Source organism: Ambystoma mexicanum, chromosome 6p, assembly GCF_040938575.1.
Source record: "Ambystoma mexicanum isolate Mex_15411 chromosome 6p, UKY_AmexF1_1, whole genome shotgun sequence".
NCBI lineage: Eukaryota > Metazoa > Chordata > Amphibia > Caudata > Ambystomatidae > Ambystoma > Ambystoma mexicanum.
In genome coordinates this window covers 808,535,113-808,550,217 of record NC_090935.1, presented here as the reverse complement: position 1 = coordinate 808,550,217, position 15,105 = coordinate 808,535,113, and positions in this window count along the sequence as shown.

Below are 15,105 nucleotides of genomic sequence, written 5' to 3'. Positions count from 1 at the left end.
TGAACATCATTTCCATACGATTCCATTGTTTTCCAAATTAAACATTTAGGGCACCCTATTGTCATCCAAAATGTTTCCTTGTTGAACAAGGGAGTTCATCTCCTTGCTAAGATTAAAAGAACATTTTCATAAAGATAGATTATCACAAGCATCATATCCATATACAAAACACTGTTAGTATTCCGGGCATGACAGGAAACTAGCTGAAATGGGCCACTGATCTAACTGGAAGGAATTGATTAGCTCACTGTGGATTTGGCACTCCACCAATTGGGAAAAATGGAGTGACCTGGTCTAAATCAGTGAACACTTCTCATGGCTGACCTTTTGTTCAGTGCACACGGAAGCTGAGTTGCACTTTGTCCTATTTTGTCCCATATATGCAAACATTCGAGCTCAGACTTCAGCTTCTTTATTGAAGTACAAGGGTTTCACTCGGCAATATCCGGCTGTGTACTAGCTAACATTAATTGGGGATCAAGCATTGGCCTGGGCTGTCGAACATTGTTATGCCAAAGGAAAATGTTCAGCATTATAATGCACACCAAGCACTGTGTTGTATTTTAGGCTAACTATTTTTATAATCGGAACTGTTGTGTTAACACATTTTATTTTAACAAGTTCGAGTTTGGTTTTGATCACCTTGTCTGTAATTTGCCTGGTAGTAGTCACTGAGGGATTTTTTTAAATCTTGTATTGGTATCTCTATATAATTAATTGGTACTTTTTGTTCCGATAATTGTCTTGCATTACATCATAAGGATTGTATTATATGTGTGATTGTGTGATAATTGTATGGGATCTTCTCCTGAAATAATGCTATACTAAATAGGAAACGTAATTTCAAAAATACCTTTTATAATAAAAGAAAATCATTAGATGTGCACTGATATAAGTAAATAAACCTGTATGCAATACGTATCAGTAAAAGTAAGATCTATCTAACAATGATGCTTACACTGTTTCATTATATCCCGTTGAGCGATAAACTTTGTTCTTCACTAATGCCATTATTAAAACACATATTACCTACCATATAAGAGCAATATTTGCTTTTGAGTTCTTTTTTGATTTGCGTTAAATTTACATGGAAAGTAGTGCATTAATATTAATGCATTCTTTATATGCAATGCTTTGCAATTGATTTTTAAATTTCTCAAGCTCGTACTTAAAGTGACATTGCATGGCTTTTATTGTGAGGCATATGTTCATTGTAAAGTGACTCAACGAGAAGATGGAAGGGTACTTCGGATGTCCCTTGCTATTGTTCATACTGAGCTGGATGGTTTAAGAATGTAATTTTGTGCACCTGTGCACGCACCACACATATTAAGGATCAGCAATGACAAGCATTTCAGACTGTTGTAATCAGTTTAGTCAACAACAACAAAAACACCGCTTTGTGCAATGTGCTTGTCTAGTTTTGTTGCATTCGGTTCTCATTTGCTTGACTTAAATTTTTCCAAAAATAAAAAGGTGAAAAGGGAGACTTCAGAGTACTTTGAAATTGGAAATGAAGACAGGTCCTCGCTTTACATTTAAATAATTCAGCAGAAGACAGGTCCCCGCTTTACATTTAAATAATTCAGCAGAATACATTTCTAAGGCAGATGACTACACAAACATATATTAAAATATACAAGATGTATATTAAAATCCACAAATCTGAATCTAAACAGTGTGACTCTGTTGGGCGTAGAGGTAATTTGGAAGGTATACAGATCTGTGGTCACCCTACAGGTCACCGATTAGAACCCCATTCAGTTGGGGAGCAGGTGCAAGTGGATCTAGATCACCTGGCCTAAGCCCCACCCACCTGTCAATCACCACAACTGTTTCTTTCTATTTTCCCACCCTTTTTGTCTACCCAAGCAGTCCTCCAGACTCTTTCCTTTGCAGTCAGTGAGCAGGTGCAAGTGGATCTAGGCACCTGGCATAAACCCCACCCACCATCTTATCCCTGCCTATTCCTTTCTGCTCTTAACTCTTAGATCAAGGGTGTCTCTCACCCGGGCACCCGGAATGAAGGGCAGATGAAGAAAATAATAATTGCTGTTTGTACCCGTTTGGACCGGGAGGACCCATGGACCAAACCCCTGCAGGCAAGGATCTGCCGACATGTGTTTTCTCCCTCTGTCCCCACAGGCCATCCCCAGCATCACCAGACAATGCCAACATCAACTGGCTCACCCCTCCTCTAAGGCATGGACTCTGCAATGCAGTAACCTCACCCACATCAGCCTCAAGCCATCAACACCCCCTCAACGTCCATAACATGGAAATGGATGCTCGCCAATGTCTGCTCAACTAACACCCATGCAGAAGACATTGCCAACCCCATCACTACACATGACCTTAATGCCATCTTTATCACCGACACTTGGCTGATACCCACTTCCGCCCACATCCTAGATGTCCTTGTTCCCGATGGCTAGGGCATCCAACACAGAGACTGGCCGAAGAAGGTGGGCTGAGGCTTTGCAGTCATACACAAGACCATGTGGCCCTGCACCAGACTTTACATCGACAACATTGACTCCTCCAAAGTCCTCTGCTTCCACTTCCTGCTCTCCCCGACAGACACAGTCACTTTCCATGTCACCCAAACCCTTTTTTTATTTTTTTTTATTGTGATATTGGTTACCAAAGCAACCTTACATAAAGAAGAAACACAAAAATGTAAAAAATCCTCAATCTATAACAACAGAAACATAATGAAAAATTGATACAGAGATACAATAAGTGATACATTAGCTCCCCACATTAGCCAACACCAACAAAGGTGAAAATAAAAATCATATTCAGTTGAAAATTTTTATTTGAAACATCTTGCTGTACTTTCCCGAAAGTACGGACAAGCAGTAACCCAGTGTTTGAGGGTTTCCTGGTCAACCGTATTATCACAGAACCTACAATAGATGTTAGCAAATTGAGATTGTTGGCCTTTCCAATGAAGAATGCATTCTTTTGAATTAAACTGGTTGAGGCGAAACATAAGTAAACATCACAGAATATGTTACATGGCAGCCGCTGCAAATACCTGGGGATACATTCTATTTTATGGATGAATTTGACATATTCAGTATATGAGCAGTATAAATAAATTGCATCCACAGTTTGCACCCAATCTAGATTGTATCATTTTGCCTTTACATAACCTGGTTGTTGAACTAATTCCGCTTGCGTGCCACCAATATGGATAAGGATGTCCTGCATTCTTTAAAAAAAAGAATTAACAGAAAAGACTGTATATTCTTTAGTAATTTAGAGCAGATCCATGTAAAGGCTATTAGGTGGCGGGCAGAGATTCTTAGAGTAGGTAGCCAACAAGAGCCAGGTATAGCGGGCCTTGAGCGAGATAAGGCAACATTTGTGCCTAATAATGCAGTTTGGAATGGCAGTAGAGAGACCCAAGACATTTTTCCACAGTTTACGTTGCACAGCATTTAATTAGTCACCCATGTCTAGAAGGCAAAAATCAAGTCCATACGAAAGCACAGGTTCTACCTTAGCCAAATAGAAATGCTGAATCGGCATAACAGTAAATGTGCACACCTTTCTGTAGAGGCATTTTATTTGGGAGGTCAAGGAGGAAAGCTTGATCTGTAGGCCTTCCTTCCATATAATCCCTGAAAACTGATTGCTCAAATTGTACCCCAAACATCTAAGTCAGTCCACATGTTCGAGTCTCTCCCCACCCAGACCCCAAGAACCGTGTTTCATAACTTTCCATCCCTTGGAAAAGATGAACATTTTGGATGTACCCCATTGGGGGGATAGATTATTGGAGATACAATATTGGCCAAATATGTTAAGGTTTTGGAGGCCCCTGGGTGTTCTGTCAAAAATGATAAAATCATCTGCAAAGGCTAGCCAATCCAGTCTGAGACCTCTTAGTCTTGCCAATATCATGAATCTTACCCTTCCACAAATCCTCCACATTTCGTACATAAAGATTGAAGAGGACCAGGGCAACAGTACAGCCCTGCTTCAAACCTACCCAAGTCTGGATGCAAGAAGACAAAGAACCCTCTTGTGTGAGGTACGCCCTGAATGTGGAGTTTGTGTGAAGCAACGCCAAAACCTGAACCAACTTTTTGGGTACATTCCAAGTTTGTTCCACAATTGTGATCTCATGACACAATCAAGGCAATGGATACATCCAGGGAGGCCATATAGACCTCCTCCACATCCTTAATGTGTTCTTTGGAAAGGAGATGCGCAAGAATAGTGGCATTTAGTGGTGTGCCCATGTTTTTCCTGAACCCAACCTGGAATTTTGAGAACAGATTCAGTTGCCTGCCTAATGTGTCTAATGTGGGTATCGAGATCCCTCAGAAATAGACCTTACAGGTGGTATAAATGAGAGAAATCAGTCTATAGTTGGCCAGGTCATCAGGGTCGCCCTTCTTGAAGATTGGTATAATAATCGACTGAACCCAGGAAGGAGGGATTAGATGGTACATAAATACTGCATCAAAGAGGGAATTTAGAAGGGTTGGCCACATGGAAGGCGAGCTCTTGAGAAATAAAAACAGAATTCCATCAGAGCCCGGGGACCTCTAAGAGTTTGAGCATTTCGATGGCACAAATGATGTCAGGCATTTCCCATTGGCACTGCCACAAATCCATCAGTCCTAAATTGTATTCAGTACAGGAAACCATATCCCCTAGAAGCAATATTTAGCCTTGAAGAATGCAACCCAAGTGGATTCAGGGATAACAGAGTCCATAGCTAACACACGACCTGCACAGGCAAAATTAAGGTTGGCTCAAAAACAAGCTTCTTTGCCCGCACACAAGCTATCCAACATGCACACATTATTTCATTCAAATGACTCAAAAGTCAGAGATTTGACCACAATTTTCTTCCTAGCAAGATGGTACTCCATAGCATTAAGGTCGAGTCTCTTGAGCCTGCGGATAGCTTGCTGTTTGGTCCTCTTTGAGGCCATAATCCTATGACCAAAGAAAACCCCTTTTCTCATTTCAGCAAACCCCTTAGCAACATTTTTGGTCAACTTGGAAACTACCTTGTAGTTCCATTTAATTGTTTGTCTGCCAGTTACCTGAAATAAGAGGCCCAGATCAACTCTAACATCATTTAAGGGAAAAGGGGTGGCCAACCAAAATGTCAACAACAAATGATCCCCCACCCCAGGATCCGCCCAATGAACTACATCTCATTCCCAGGTCGATAGAAACGTAGACATAGTCAATCCTCGATAGAAACGTAGACACAGTCAATAGTCGATCTAGAGTTCCCCCTATGCCAGGTTTAAGCCAATTCCCCAGTCGACAAATCTTCCAGCTGGAATATACCCCATTCGGTCTAGAACGAATCACATCCTACACCTCTCTTCACATGCATGGCCTGCAGATAAGCACTGATGTTGGAGAAGTTCAACAACGCACCCTCACCAGAATTAGAATTAAAGTCCCCAGCTATAATGATATAGGGCCCATTCCCGTTGGCATACCAGTCCTCGAGTAATAGCCTCCAACCTAGGATTATGTTCTCCAAAGACACCCTGACCTGGTTCCAATAAAAGTTCAGCACACGGTATGGCCCCTGGTCTCCACTGTGCGTAATCCTGACAGCAAGCAGCCTTTCTGATTTAAAAAACAAACTCTAACATTAGTTTTAAGTTGAGGTCGACGGCCACTAGCAACATTCTAGACCAGAACAAACAACAGGTCTAGCGAACGTCTGATAACCCTCCAAATCAAAATGTACGGTGGACATAGTTTCCTGCAGCAATATAAATTCGGGCCCATCGAGAAGCCGAATTTCCAGCCAAAACTTACAAAGATTAATTGAACCACACACATTCCTAGATATCAAACGGACTCTGACATTGCTAGGATTGACACAAAACTTGTCAAATTAAATCAAATGTTTTAAGGGCCCGGCCCGCCCAAGTCCAATCGTTGGTTGTCTTCAATAATTTGGAGAGATGAGCCTTAGGTTCCACACCCTCATCTGACCCTGTTATATCCCGTGCCCCAACAAGAGTCTTGCACCCATCCCTGATGGAATATAATCCAGAAAAGACTTAACCTCATCACCCGCATTTAGAGGATATGGGTCAAAGCCAAGTGACAATAAGTTGGCCCTTTCTTCCCTTACCATATTAGACACAATGGGTGAATGAAAACAGCTCACGATTCGTAAATTGTCAAACAAGGGCAAAGTAATCCAGTCGATATCTTCCATGATGATAGTTCTTAACTGAGAGATCTTTCTAAAAATGTCCAAGATACGCAATCTATTCAAGGACGTCATTCCATCAAATATCTTCCCACAGCCCATCCCACCAGTGTACCACAGGGTTCTTCCCTCTTCTCATCCCCCTCTTCAGTGCCACCATTCCCCACTCCTAGCCCAGCCACTGTAGTTGGAGAGTGATCACCTACTAAATCGCCTCCAACAGTCTCAACCAAGCTGTGATGCTGGAAATGCATCAGAGGGACAGGGCCTCCGTATCCTTGTCCTTTACTGTTTTTATTGTGTCCCACAGAGCAGGGTATGGGCTGGCAGCAGCTCCATGGTGAATTTGACAGGTGCTCTGAGTATCCTCCATTTTGGGATACCCAGGCCCTGCCATTGGAATCAGTTGATTCCTGATAGGAAACAAGATGGCCCCTGTGGCCTCTTGCTTTCTATTGCCTGTTACCTTGTTTTCCCAAAGTCTTGGGAAGCCCGGACTCTGTCCTTTCCCCCGGACTGGCTGTTGGGTGGAAGTTCCATATATGGTGTTGTTGTGAAGTCCAGGCCAGACTGGCTGGAGCCTTCCCAGTGACTGTATGTTGTGGGTACACCCTGTGGGTGGGACCTGGATGAATGGAGTGTGTGACCAATATGCACTTCTTGTTGTGGATGTCGGGTTAATGGTGTTTGACACAATGACTGAGACAGCCCTGCCCGAAACTGGTATGAATGCAGTGTGGAGTGTTGAATGGTTGGGTACTTGTCCCAATACACATAACTTGTTGTGAGTGTCTGGAGAGAAGTGAATGGCCTGAATGCACTATGCACCTGATTGGCTGCCTGCCTGCATGAATGCCTCTCTGGCCGATTGGTTGCCTGAGTGTGACCCAGCAGAATGAATGGGGGATCAACTAGTATATCTGGGGGCCTCTCACTGCTAGAATTTGTGTTCAGAAGCTGAAGTCCACTACGAAGTGTAACTGGAGTAAAACTGAAGCTTAACCTTGAAGCCCTGCTGGGAGAGAAGACTTGCTGTTGCTCTACTTCATCAATCTGAAAGCTGCTGTGTCTCCAAAGACTGACCCAGAGAGGACCTCATAAGTCACCCTCTTCCCGAGCTACGAGAGACCATCATGCACCAACTGATCTTTGCCATAGCTCCCTGGTAGACAGACCTACGACAGGCTGCCGACCGGAGATGGGGACTGCTGTGGAATCCCACAGAGAAGCACCCAGACTGTTGTCTGCCACCGTCGACGACCGCCGTCACCGACCGGAGACGCTGTGCTCTGGGGCCAGTATTCTGCCTATTGTTCCAACCAACTGCTTTCCTCTTTTATCTATTGTTGGTTTACTTTACAAACTGATTTGTGTGATATTTAACCATACAGTTGATGCACTTTAATGAGATCTAATAGTAATCGAAGTACCACGTAGAACTGTATTGATTTGCCATTATAGATAACCGAGTACAAAGTGAGTTATCGTGATATTGTACATAACCTTGAATATTAATTATATAAAGACTGTGTTTTAACTAATACAGTGTGTAGACATTCCTTTGTGGGTTCTTGGGGACTACACTGTACTTAAGAACCAGCCTGCATCACCTCCTGAGAGGTGCCTAAGAACTTTCGATTCACGGACGCGCTCGTCCGCACTACAGCCCACCTTATCCTGCCAGAGAAGGCCAGGCTGTCAACGCGCTGATGAGCATCCGCTGGTGGGTTCCCCACCACCCAAAGACCACAGAGACGCTGACTACTTGACTCAATTGCAGGGCCACAGTTCTTTAAACTCTTTGCGGTCCAGAACTATCGACATCGAGGAGCCCCGCACGCCTCTTCCTTGCAGGACGTTTACGCTTCCCCGTCGACGAGCAGCACTAGGAACGAAGCTGCCACTTCACCGCCGTAGTTTACCGTGTTTATCGCCAGACGTTCGACGACCCGTGGCTCCTGCCTTAAAGGGAGTTCACTCAACAAGGGACGTCGATTTCCTGACGAAGAATTCTACTACACCAGGTACTTTGGGGTTGCTGAATTATTGGAATGTTTCTTGTGAACAATATATGGACTGGGATTGTGATATATCTTTATTTTACAGGTTGCCCAGGTGGGGAGCTCTGTCTAGGTAACGGGGCCAGTATTCTGCCTATTGTTCTAACCAACTGCTTTCCTCTTATATCTATTGTTGGTTTACTTTACAAACTGATTTGTGTGATATTTAACCGTACAGTTGATGCACTTTAATGAGATCTAATAGTAATTGTGGTACCACGTAGAACTGTATAGATTTGCCATTATAGATAACTGAGTACAAAGTGAGTTATTGTGATATTGTACATAACCTCGAATTTTAATTATATAAAGACTGTTTTTTAACTAATACAGTGTGTGGACATTCTTTTGTGGGTGCTTGGAGACTATACTATACTTAGGAACCAGCATGCATCACCTCCTGAGAAGCTTGGTCTTGATTGCTCTTCTATTGTTACCTTATAGAGAATCTTGGCTGGGGTCGTCTGTGCCTCTCCTCTGCCATATAGAGAGCAGAAGTACAGACCCCCCCTCCAGTCTTTACACAGCCAAGTGACAGTAAATTGACCATTTGTTCCCTTACAATATTAGACACAATGGGTGAATGAAAACAGCTCACGATTCGTAAATCGTCAAACAGGGGCAAAGTATTCCAGTTGATATCTTCTGTGATGATAGTTCTTAACTGAGAGCTCTTTCTAAAAATGTCCAAGATACGCAATGTATTCAAGGACATCATTCCATCAAATGTCTTTCCCACAGCCCATCCCACCAGTGTACCACAGGGTTCTTCCCTCTTCTCACCCCCCTCTTCAGTGCCACCATTCCCCACTCTCAGCCCAGCCACTGAAGTTGGAGAGTGATCACCTACTAAATTGCCTCCAACAGTCTCAACCAAGCCCCCACTAGGCGGCTTCAGAATAGAACCAATGTTAACCCCCTTCCGGTTGGAGATATTCCCGTAATCTGTGATTTTAGTTTGTTTTGTTGCAAATCGGTCTGAAAACCCCACAGCCAGTCCCTGTAGAGACTCCTAATGGACGGAGATTATTATCCCTTCCTCCTATCATCTGAAGATTGGTTATCACCTCAGCCAAGCCTTCCGTATTGGCTGGGACCAGAAAACTCAACTCCACACAGTCAATAGAAACTACCTCAGTGTCCAGATTGTCAGCAGGAGTACCCTTTTCTTTGTTCAGATTGTTCATTCCACTCTTAGCAGACAAGCGCATAATACCCCTTAGATTGGTGTTATGTCCCTTTACCTTGCTGTTGGGGATATTTTTAGATTTTTTGGCCTGCACCTTTCCTTTACCAATACTTTTAATCCCTCTGGGATTTCCCTTTTTCTCTCCCCCCATACCCTCAGCAAAAGAGTCATCAGGAAATAAGAGAAAACCTGATGCTGCTCCAGGACTGTATCAGACCTAGCACGCCTCAAGGAACTCTGAGCAACCTGCCAACAATTAATCAACACAGCCAAGGCCTCCTACTATCAGAATACCATAGCAAAATCCGACAACAAAAGCTGAGCCCTCTTCAATGCGGTCAAGCAGTGTGTCAACCCGTTACCCAACTGTGCCAATCCACAATCCATCAATAGATCCGCGGCCATTAACACTTTCTTCATCGAGTAAATCAGCAAGATTGGGCAACACATTGACGCCAGCACTGCATCAACCCATCACACATCCCTCTTTGTAATATCTCCTCACCCTGGATAACATAAAAAAAACTCTTGACAGAGTACCTAGTAGAAACCCTGGCTGCCCTCAAAGCCACATTGTATACAGATGACATCCTCCCAGCATCCATCCTCAAGACTCTCCCCACAGAACCTCTCCTTCTCTACCTGGAGATCCTCAACAGCTCCCTACCTCAAGGAACCTTCCCATTGACCCTAAAAACAGGAACGATCCTAATTCTACTAAAGAACCCCACTCTGGATCCCGACAACCTAGGTAACTACCACCCCATCACCCATCTTCACTTCCTAGTAAGATGTAGCTGCACAACTTCAGCAACCACATCGACACCAACAATCTCCTCCCAACCCACCAATCTAGATTCAGACACACATGCAGCATGGAGACAGCAACCATATATGTGTTCGACAATGCCCTTAACAACCTTGATGATGGGCACCTCTGCCTGCTGGTTCTACTAGACCTCTCGACCACTTTCAACAAAGTAGACCACCAGGCGCTTACAGACACCCTACATTGGTGCATGGGGATCAGCAACCTTGTCCTATGCTGGTTCAAGTCCCACCTCACCAACCACAAGCAGTTTGTTCAGATGGGCTCCTCTAGATCTCCATTGCTACCCTTCACCTGTGGAATCTTGCGGGGTTCCATCCTCTCCCAAGTGATCTTCAATCTATACATGGAGCTGCTAGTAGACCTCCTAGCTACATACAACATCCACATCCACCAATATGCATACGACAAACAGCTATACCTCAACATTGACTCCATCAAGGTCATCCATACACTCAAAACCTGCCTCTTGCTTATCCACTCTTAGATGCCCAGAGCATACATGAAGCCTGACCTCATCAAGACCAAATTCCTACTTCTCACTAACAACACCGAACACCCAGACATATAGACCTGACTATCAACCATGAAATCTGAGGGCATCACACCCAAGCTCACCTCCTGTGCCAAGTCCCTTGGATTCAATATCGACAAACACCTCTCCTTGAAGACACACATAGCTAAAAAGAATTCTGCTTGGTATCAGCTCTCCCTCCTGCGACATGTCAAGCCCTTCCGCCCTCCGGACAGCTTTAGATCCACCATTCAAGCACTGGTTCTATCCCACACGGATGGGGGCAATGCACTCCTCGAAGACCTCCCGTCATCCTCCCTTGTGCCCCTGATAAATGTCCTACACACAGCCGCATGCAGGTACGACCACATCATCCCAGCCCTCATCGACCTTCACTGGCTCCCACTGCACACACAAATCAACTCCAAGTCTTGCTGCATTTTCTGTAAGGCAGTCACCCTCAAGTTACCCAGCTACGTCGTGGAGAAATTCTGCATCCCCAGCAAACAGCACACCACCAGAAGCCAGGACATGAAAAGCCTTGAAATCCACCACTCAAAAAGGAAAGGTAGAAAACAAGCCTTCGCTGCCTACACCCTAAAGCTATGGAACCTCCTCCCCGTCAGCACCAGACTCGCCCCACACTCCTACAATTCAGAAATGAACTCAAGACCTGCCTCTTCAATGAGTCTCTCCTCCTCAAAACCTATGCCATCACGCCACCACTCGTGCCACCTGACTCGCTGGACACTGCCCACCCCTCTCCTCCCTACCACCCATTATAGCTGTATCCCTCCTCTGTCCCTCTCTGTATTGTAAGGAACTTATTTTGGCAACAGTAAAGACAGACACAAGTGATCAGAGTTCAAGGGTGTTTATTGAACTTTATAATGGGTGAGATAAATGCCTAATCTAAACCTAAATCTAAGATGGAGCAAGCTACGACCATCAAATACAAATAAGGCAATCCTAGTGGCATTTTGCCAAATAAAAAGGGCCTATATTAAAAAAAAAAACTATTGCCTATTCCTTACTGCTAAATACCAAAAAGAGTGTGCAATAATGTTCACCAGAATTGAAAGAAGGGTTTACTAAAATGAAAAATCAGGATGGTATGGCTGGCTCCCTTCCCCATGTTTTAAGCACGGGACAAGGCGGGACTTCTTAACACAGCACACTCCTGGGCCTCGTCAGCACGAGTTTCACAGTTCCAGTTCAACAACATCAAAACCGTATGAGGCTAAGTATCTTTCCAGATAAAGTCTCTTGCCTTAGAAGGCCTGCTGATTCACAACAACAAACAAACAAATGTTTTCTCAGTGATCTTCCACCTTGGGCGATTGCTCCTCGACCCTTGGATCTCCCTACACTGGGCTTGGATCCTCCTTAGAGCTCGGGCCTCCCTCTGTCAGGATCACTATGGCCTTTCAAGTGCAACTTGCAATTTTCTAGAGGCTTGAGGTCCTATTTAACTCACCTCACTGTGTACAACCCAGGACCGGGTTCACTGTTTTCGAGACAATGTTCACAGGTGTATTAGTCTCCACCTTGCAGTTTGGGCCTCCCTCCATCGGGTTCACTGCGGCCTTTCTTTAACACAGTTCATGTATTTCTAACACAGTTTATGTATTGCTCATTTCCATTCGAAAGCAGGGTTTTTCCTTGTCCTGGCTTTCTTTCAGCATCCCTCTGTCGGGTTCACACTTGCCTTATTCTACAGTTCACAATCTTATCTGAAAGCAGGGTTCACACTCTTAGCTTTGCTCTGGCAACGGATCAGAGACGTTCGATTGTACAAGGGATTTGACGTGACCCTTGTAGCACCACTCTGACGCCTCTCTCCAACTCCTCTGAGGGCCTTCTGGTTCTTGTAGTTTCAAAACCGGTCCCTTTCAGAGTCTTTTGAATGAGCGCCCACATGGCGCCTGACCCCTTTTCAGCTGAACCTCAACTGGGCTTTCTCAAAGTTCAAACACACACACAAGTTCCTTCTATTTCAAATTCTTTACGTTCAAAATGTTGCTACTTGCAACCTTGAGATCAACAGAATTCGGTTTGCTATCAGTTTCCTCCGACTCACTTGCTTTGCTGAACCCGTTGGCTTCTCATATCTCTTGAGTCAAGGATAGTACCACGGTAGCCAGCTTGCCTCTCCGCCTGCGTTATCAATGCAGGAGGCCCCCATGTACCTTTGACATCTGCTGCTCCGCACGCCATCTGTACCTACCGGTCTTATGATATCCCTTTCGGAGGCTTCGCAGGCATGAGTTACAAAGGGCATGGGTAACCCCCCATCGTCGTCCTTCCAGGTCTTGCTGCCTTTCTCCTCTAATTGAACTGCCGTTTTGGTGTAGCTGTCTCCTTGTGCATTCAGCCTTGCTTGAAGTGTTCTTTCGTGTTCTGCCTTTTATCCCTGTGGGGAAGGTAAAGGGCTATCAGGTGTACGTAGTTATTGTCAATTGCCTCACTCTGACTGACCCGTGTGTTGGGACATGTCAGGTAAACAGATCTGGTGTAAGTCCGCTGTCTGTTACTGTGTAAGAAAATGTTTGTGTGTGAAAAGGGGGGGGAGTACAGCTTCTAAATATTCTACATGGTAGGATGGGGAAAAGGTGTTACAGGGAGGAGGATACTTCATCTCAACCCTCAGTGTCCCACCTCCACTCCCGGAAGACCCCTCGCCCAGGTGATCCACCCCCCCTGGTCCACCCCCAGGAATGGATCCAATAGCGATGGCTGTGTCCTGGCCACCTGGATGACAGATCCCCAGGAAGTAGTAATTGAGACACCTTCAGATTTCTCACAGTATCCGACCCCCCGCTGTATATCTGTTCTGTGGTTACCACTGAAAAGTGCTCTTTTAGGCATCTGTAATGTGGTACACCTCTGTAAAGTGCTCTGTTATGTATCTGTATTGGTGTATCCTCTGTTAAGCACTTTGTTGCTTCTCGAAGCGACGTCCACGCTCAATAAATACCATAATAATAATAATTTAGTAAATATGTGCATTGGATAATAGCTGCTGCTGAGGGATCTGTGCATATAAACTGTAGGATAGAGGTTCCAATTTCTTGCCCAGAGGTAACAATAAAGGACTGTTTCCCTTGCTATTGCTTTTGCTGCTGCTTTCTTGCAGCATATATGGGTGAAGCTGATTGATACCTGGTCCTTTCCAATGGTGAGGATCCCACGCCAGTACCGGCAGCTCCCTTACAGCATATGTTCCTAGCTTTGACATATTTATAATTCGGGCCTAGTGTCAATTCCAAAAAGGGCAAGCCTTGGTTCCATGCTCCGGAACAAGAGGGCCTTAACAGATTGGGCCTTGCAGCCATGACCTGTGGATAATGTGCCCTAATAATGGCCTTGACCAGGTACAGTGCCCCGTCCGCCAGTGTTTGAAGGCTCCTTTTGTGGCTACATCCAAGTCAGAGTTGCCCTGGCGCCAATGCTCACAATGAAGTAACAATAGCTTCAGTGCCAAAATGCATGGCTTGTGGACACTGTGCTCACCCTTAGCACAGTGGTCCCAAGTGTTTGGAAAACATGTCAAGTCTTTTGACACCCTAACATTGAAGTTACAGACACAAATGTCCCTAGGGGCCGCAAGCATGACTGCATAGTTTGGCCAGTTATATTAGGTGCATTGTGATATTGCAACCAATGGGGCAGGCTTTGACTCACCGCTGTCGCATAGAGGCACAATATATTGCCAAATCATTCTTGAGATTGGTGTCCTTACATCCAGGCCTGACTCAGGTCTGCTGCGACAAGATGGCCGAGAGAATTACAATTGTGGTTCTGCTATCAAACAAACGAGGTCTTGGGTTAAAATTACGTTTTAATATCTATGCATATACACTTTTAAAGAACCAACAAATAAAATAAAACAATTAATTTCTATCCACCTTTTTCCTTTCTTTCTATAAAGCCTTCATAAAATTTGACCAAATAAAAAAATGATTTTGAGTTGGCCAGACATGTTTGGAGTGCATCAATCCAGCAGTTTCTGCACCACACGTTTGTGAGAAGAAATTGCCTATGGGATTGTCAATGAAAAATGGAATAGGTGGTAACCACCAGCCCAGGCCGTCTAACTCCTCTTGATGCCCTGTTTTGAAAAAAGAAAGCTTTTTGGATAGGATTTTCAAAAAGGGTCAAAATTATAAGCATCCAAATTAGCTTTCCAAAAAAAAAAAATAATGATTAAAGAGGTGTTATCACTTTCATCATTAGGACAAAGATCCAATAAATGTTGCAATTTAGGACAGTTCAGCCCTATTTTTGCAACGTAATTTCCCT